Genomic DNA, 6,000 nt, shown 5'->3' with positions numbered 1-6,000 from the left:
GGAAATATGTCAATAATAAAAGCATATGTGTAGTAAGTTTGTTTATTTCTCCTATCTTGGATATTAATTGGTGGTCGGATTTTGCCATTAAGGACCGCCAACAAATCTCCCAAGGTTAACATTTGCTCGTACTGAGCAAATAGCTAAGTCATTGGTTGTTGATCTAGAGTTGCTACTTTGCCGAATGTATTTCATAAGTGCCATGCCTATAACAAAGTATTCTTCCCTAATTTGAATAAGTCGGCATTTTTATCTACCCTTTCCATTGATCCCTGTGGGGCGTATAGCTTTTCTAAGTTCTTGGGTGGTTGCAACATAGAACGGTTATAACAGTATCACCAATCATTCATTCTTTGATCAACTGTCTATCCGAAGGTTTTATGAGTTTTGCAAAAATAAATGTAAGTTCCTCAAATGATTCTCTCGATCGCACAATGTGTATGAAACCTTACCAAAGCATTTGATGTTATGCCTTATTTTCATTCTACCACTAAAGGCTTTTTGGTGGAGTTTTGGATAGGTATAAAATTGAGATATACTTGCATCACATATTTTGCTAAGTCAAAAACCGGATCCAAGGAGATGCAAGTCATATACTTTGATCAATACATGCAAGTATGTGGAACTTTTATAATGTTCCTAATTCTAAAATATTTCTATACTCCTTTGATCACGAATCTCTATTTTTTGGAGGAATGCCTTTTATTTGCATGTACGGGCTATCTTATTTCTTTCTTTTCTTTTCTTTTCGTTTTCTTCATGATCTTGGGATGCATTTTTTTCTCCCATGCCTTTTGACATGCATTTTTTAGCATAGCCCAAACTTTTCCCTTTGGCATATGAAACTTTAGAAAGAGAGACTCTTGATAAATGCATGGAGTAATTATTTGGTGGACGGAAAGACATATTTTTACATAACTCTCAGTGTATGAGTTAGCAGTTTATTTGTGGGTGTACATGTGTCTTGATCATAGGCGCATGACGAGAATCTCAACAAGAGTCATAAATAATTTGACAAAGCACAATGCAACAACAAGTAGCATATGACTAAGGTTTTATATTTGAATTTTGTGTCATATGGCCTTGGTAGGTATTCATAATCATTGAGGAACTTTGAATTTTAGCATTTTTGAAATTGAAAACTCCGGATGTCTAGTTTCTCTTAGAACAAAATTATAGCAAATTCTATTTGTACCATATCATAACTCACAACAACTTAGAAAAGGAGCATGCATTTATAACCCACAAGTTTTTAAGTTTTTAGGGTGAGATATTTTTAGCCAACAAACTTAAATCTTAGAGAATACTAAGTTACAGTTTAGGCACAGATGAATTATAGACAAAGCAACTATTTATTATTTTAACTTAGGAGAAACTAAACATTCTTAAAACACATATGAAGAGTGGAATTTATATTTTTGTTGATTTTATCATATTTTATTTTTCTAGTATTTTTTATTTTTTTAGATTTTTTAATGCTAATAAATAAATAAATCCGAAAAATTAAAAATATGAAAAATAAAAGATACAAGATACAAGGTACCTCTGCGGGGGTCATACCCTAAGCTAGCTTGAGGCCTATGGTCCAGGATTGTATCCCATGGACCGCCAATAGGCCACCTATGCATCGTGCTGTTGCTTCAGCAGCGTGTTCATTTGGGCCATCTGTTGCTGCTGGTGAAGCTACCATTAGGCTGTATCCTGCACATGAGTGTTAAGTGTGTTTTGTATTTTACCTGTGCGGATCTCCAATCCTCCGAGTCGGGTGTCGATGTTATCCAACCCCTGACGGTCTAAAATAGATTGCCGTGGGTGGACAGGTGGTGGTAGTCCCTCGGAGTCAGAGGAGTGAGCTTGGTGCCATGCCGTGTCATCAGCCTCTTGCCATCCCGTTCCTCTGGCTTCATGCTGCTGAGGAGTGTGATCCCAACTGGGGTGGTACGTGGGTGTGAATCCTGGTACTTGCCTAGTCGAGAACCACCCTGCATGGAACGCATGTGATACAGCTGGTGAAGGTGTCGACTGAGGCTGTTGAGAGCTACTTGCTTCGTTCCTAGCCCTGCTCCTTGTCATCCTACCAGAAACAGAACTCATGTGTGCTTCCTCTTGGGGGACAAGAGAAAAGGTTAGCTCCAAGGAATTATACAAATGAAGCTCTAGGTTAGGTAACAAAATTTCATTTGTGTAGTCCAGGAACAAATATACAAGGCTTCATGCAGTATTGTTTTTCAGATGATGCCCTTGCACCAAGTAATGCTCATTAATAATGAGGCATGGGGTAGAAATATGTCACATCATGTTCCTCCAATGCCTCAATACTAGTGGCAATACGAGTTATAAGTGATGTGCATGACATATTTGTAGAAGCCTTGAATAAATATAACTAATGCTTAAAATTTTCTTTTACAGGAGCAACTTTAATTTTTTTAGTCATGGCATAGAGCAGTTGCATTTCAGCATGATGAACAAAGCGTATGTCCTGTCTAGGAAACAAAGTCATGGCAATCCAATGATGCATGAACCTCAAAGTAGGATGTTGTATGTTCATATTATGAGGTTGAAAGTTGCCATTTTGACCAGAAATTACTCTCCAAAATTCATGGTGATTAAAACCCCTAAGAGCATGATCTAAGTCAATTGAATATTTTCTGTTGAAGACTAAGGGAGAACTAAGATCTCTCCAAGTAAGAAAATATTCTTGCTCAAAAAGACGGAAAGTAATCCCGTTCTCTACTTCTTGCAAGGAGCATAAAAATTGGATAGTCAGGAGGTGAGAACCTTCCTCCCAAACGGGAGCAACGTCCTCCCATCCAACGGCTTTCCAAATGGTGGAGAATTCGACATCCATACATATCTTTTGGAGAAGATCAGGGTCATACACAGGCATGTGGATGAACTCATGATTTTTTACAAGGTTGTACGCTTGCATCTCCCAGTCTCCTTTTAAGTCGAGGTGGGGTGCATCATTATCCTCCTCCATCGGTTGTTCTTGCTCTTCTTCTTGCTCTTCCATTGGCTCGGTTTCTTCGTCTTCATGCATCGAGCTCTCTTCGGGCTCGGTGTAGTGCACGCTTGAGCTTCCACGGGAGCAACTTGAGTTGATACCATGATTTTCTTGAGGGCACCGGCGATCTTCTTATTGAACCTGGCCATGACGAAAACAACACAACAAGCTCAAAAACGGGGTTACGTTAGTGAAAACAAATCGAGCAACCCGCAAGCTTGGCTTGGTGGTCTTGAGCTTAGGAAATTTCTGTAGAGTTTTCTTACACTCAAAGCTTTGTGGAAAATATTTTTACAAGTGGTGGAGCAAAGAGAGTGAGAGAGAGTGAAAAAATGAGAGTGGAGTGTGAGTGAGGGCTCACACCCGAGCTATCGATTTTTATAAAGTAGAGCACCGGCCAAGAGGGCGAGGGAGAAATGGCTCCTAGCCATTGGAGAAGCTACAGCACTAGCGGCATCGGGTAGGGTGCGGACGCACACCGGAGGTGGGCCCGCTCGGTCCCCCTTTGGCCCGTTGCTCCCAACGACTAAGTGGGACCTAGCCATTGGGGTTTTGTAATTTTTCGAACTCCCCTCTTCTCAAAATTGATTCTCCACAAAAAAATTATTATATTTTGAATTTTCATAAATATTTTAACAATGAGAAATGATAATAGAAAATTCTATACTATTAGAAAAATATTTTTATTTTATTTTTCTAAAAAGTTTATTTTGAAACAAAATTTGAAATTTTGATTTTTTTTTTTAATTTTTCAAAGATAGCTACTGATTTACCTTCGGCAAGGGCTTGATATTTGTAGTTCATCAGCAAGACTTCTCCTTTATTGCTCTGCAGCTGCATGAACAAACTCGAGGGAATTCTCGGGTTGCCCTAGGATTTTCCCCGAATGGTTCACCGGAGTTGCGGCATCTATTTGTGTTATTTGTGTTTCAATCATTTTATTAAAACTTAGTTGATTCTTTGTGGAGGAGGACAACTTTCAATTTTAGAGCTTATATTTTTAAAGATTTTATCATTAAACACTAACTTTTTAGTAATATTTTCATTTATTTTAGCCTAGCCTAAGACCAGGTCTTTCAAGGAAGGTTGATTCGAATTGAAATTCGAATTACCTCCTTGTGGGTAGGACTGGTTGTTCCACCCATTGTTATTTTGTTAAAACACATTGTTGATGTATGAGCATCTTCACGGGTTTCTAGGCAGTCGTTCCCCAAATGTCTGACTTCTCCACAGACCTCACATGTCATATGTGAGTCCATGGCCTTGATGATGCTCTTGCTAGCTTCCTTCTCAGCGGCACGCTCATCAAGTCTTTTCAATAGTAAATCAATTTTTGTGGCAAACATATCCGCCTCCTTCACGGTATGCATGTCTTTTTGTTGTTTTCTCTCTCCCCCAGCTTTGATTGGACACCATTTTCTCAATGAGAGTCGTGGCTCCATCAATGGTGAGGGAAAGAAACATGACTCCAGCAGCGGCATCTACGTGCCCCATTAACATGGGTGTCAGCCCTTTGTAGAAGTTTTGGAGCATGAGCCAATTCTCTATCCTATGGTGCTAGCATGCTTGGATGTAATCTTGCAGCCTCTCCCATGCCTCAAGGATAGATTCCATGGAGTTTTGCTGGAAGTTGGAAATTCTCCCCCTCAGGGCATTGGTTTTGCCAATGGGGAAGAACTTCGTGAGGAATGCTGCAGAACATTTGTCCCATGTGTTGACGGCTTCCTTGTCCTTATAAAACCACTACTTCGCCTTCCCTGCAAGGGAGAAGGGAAACATACGGAGTCTGATGCTTACTGGTGCGACGTCTTTTATGACAATGGTGTCACATAGCTCAAGGAAGTGTTGAAGGTGTGCACTAACGTTCTCGCTAGGCAAACCACAGATCTAGTTTTCCTACACCATCATTATGAGGCCAGTCCATATCTCAAAGTTCCCGATGCCCGTGTTGACAGTGGACACAATGGGCACATTGGCAATCACGGGGGTGGAGTAGGCGCGGAGTGACTTGGTTATGGCGGTAGTAGCGGATGATGCGGGGCTAACTGGTTCACTTGTCGGCGGAGTAGTGGAGGAAGAAGTGGTACGAGACCTGTTAGTCCTTAGGAGCGCCTCTGAATTATCTGTGTAGTTTTCCGGCAAGACAAAATCGGTCATAGACTATCCCGTTTTGATCCACAATGGGAGAAAATAAGCAGAGTTATGGCTATCATTCATGCATATGATCATGATCATGTCCTACTAGACTCTTTTAACCTATGCCTTCCCTAGCAACAGTGCTAGAAATGCTTGTTGGTATTTCTTAGCACAATCACCAAGTATGAAGATGGAATCCATTCCTGGCAATGACACTAGAAATGCCTGTTCTAATATAGCCATGCCAAGAACAGGCTTGTTCTAATATAGCCATGCCAAGAATAGTTGATGATCATACAAATTATATGGTTAGAGCTAGACCTAAGTGTAAGATGGAAGGGGAGATCTCCGAACACTGGTCTGCCAGCAAGCCAGGGAGACTTTATTAACTCCTACACGAACACCAAACATGGGGAATTACAAGGGACGGACAGGGCTGTTTGGGCATAGGTAAATTAGGAAACCGCCCTAAACCACCTTTGCATGCCGCCATGCAACTGTTAGAGAAATGTGGGACCGAGCAGAGCTAGGGGTGGTGCGGCCGCACCCCCCTAGGCTGGTCCATTCGCCACCGCCTTGCTCTGGCGGGCTTCTAGCTAGGCCTGGATGGATCCTACATTGGTGCTTGGCCCAGGTTTGGCGATTGAATGGGTTTTTGCTTGTTTCTTTGCGTGTTTCTACTTTACGTTTTTTGAGTTGCGCCTTTTGTCTATATTTCCCATGTATTTCATGAATAAGTCCTGCAAAACATTAAGTCTCCGATACATGTGGAAATATGTCAATAGTAAAAGCATATGTGTAGTAAGTTTGTTTATTTCTCCTATCTTGGATATTAATTGGCAGTTGGATTTTGTCGTTAA

The 6,000-nt window shown here is 40.8% G+C and overlaps 1 non-coding gene across 1 annotated transcript; it reads left to right on the top strand.

Moving 5' to 3' along the window:
- Nucleotides 1–4,550: 4,550 nt before the first annotated feature.
- On the top strand, nt 4,551–4,657 carry LOC136541014 (small nucleolar RNA R71). Its single transcript, XR_010780130.1, has one exon. It is a non-coding gene; the product is annotated as a small nucleolar RNA R71 (small nucleolar RNA).
- Nucleotides 4,658–6,000: the final 1,343 nt, after the last annotated feature.

The sequence above is a fragment of the Miscanthus floridulus genome, chromosome 2 (genome assembly GCF_019320115.1).
Source record: "Miscanthus floridulus cultivar M001 chromosome 2, ASM1932011v1, whole genome shotgun sequence".
Classification (NCBI taxonomy): Eukaryota; Viridiplantae; Streptophyta; class Magnoliopsida; order Poales; family Poaceae; genus Miscanthus; species Miscanthus floridulus.
The sequence above is the reverse complement of the archived record's forward strand: the minus strand, read 5'-3'. Positions and strand labels throughout refer to the sequence as shown.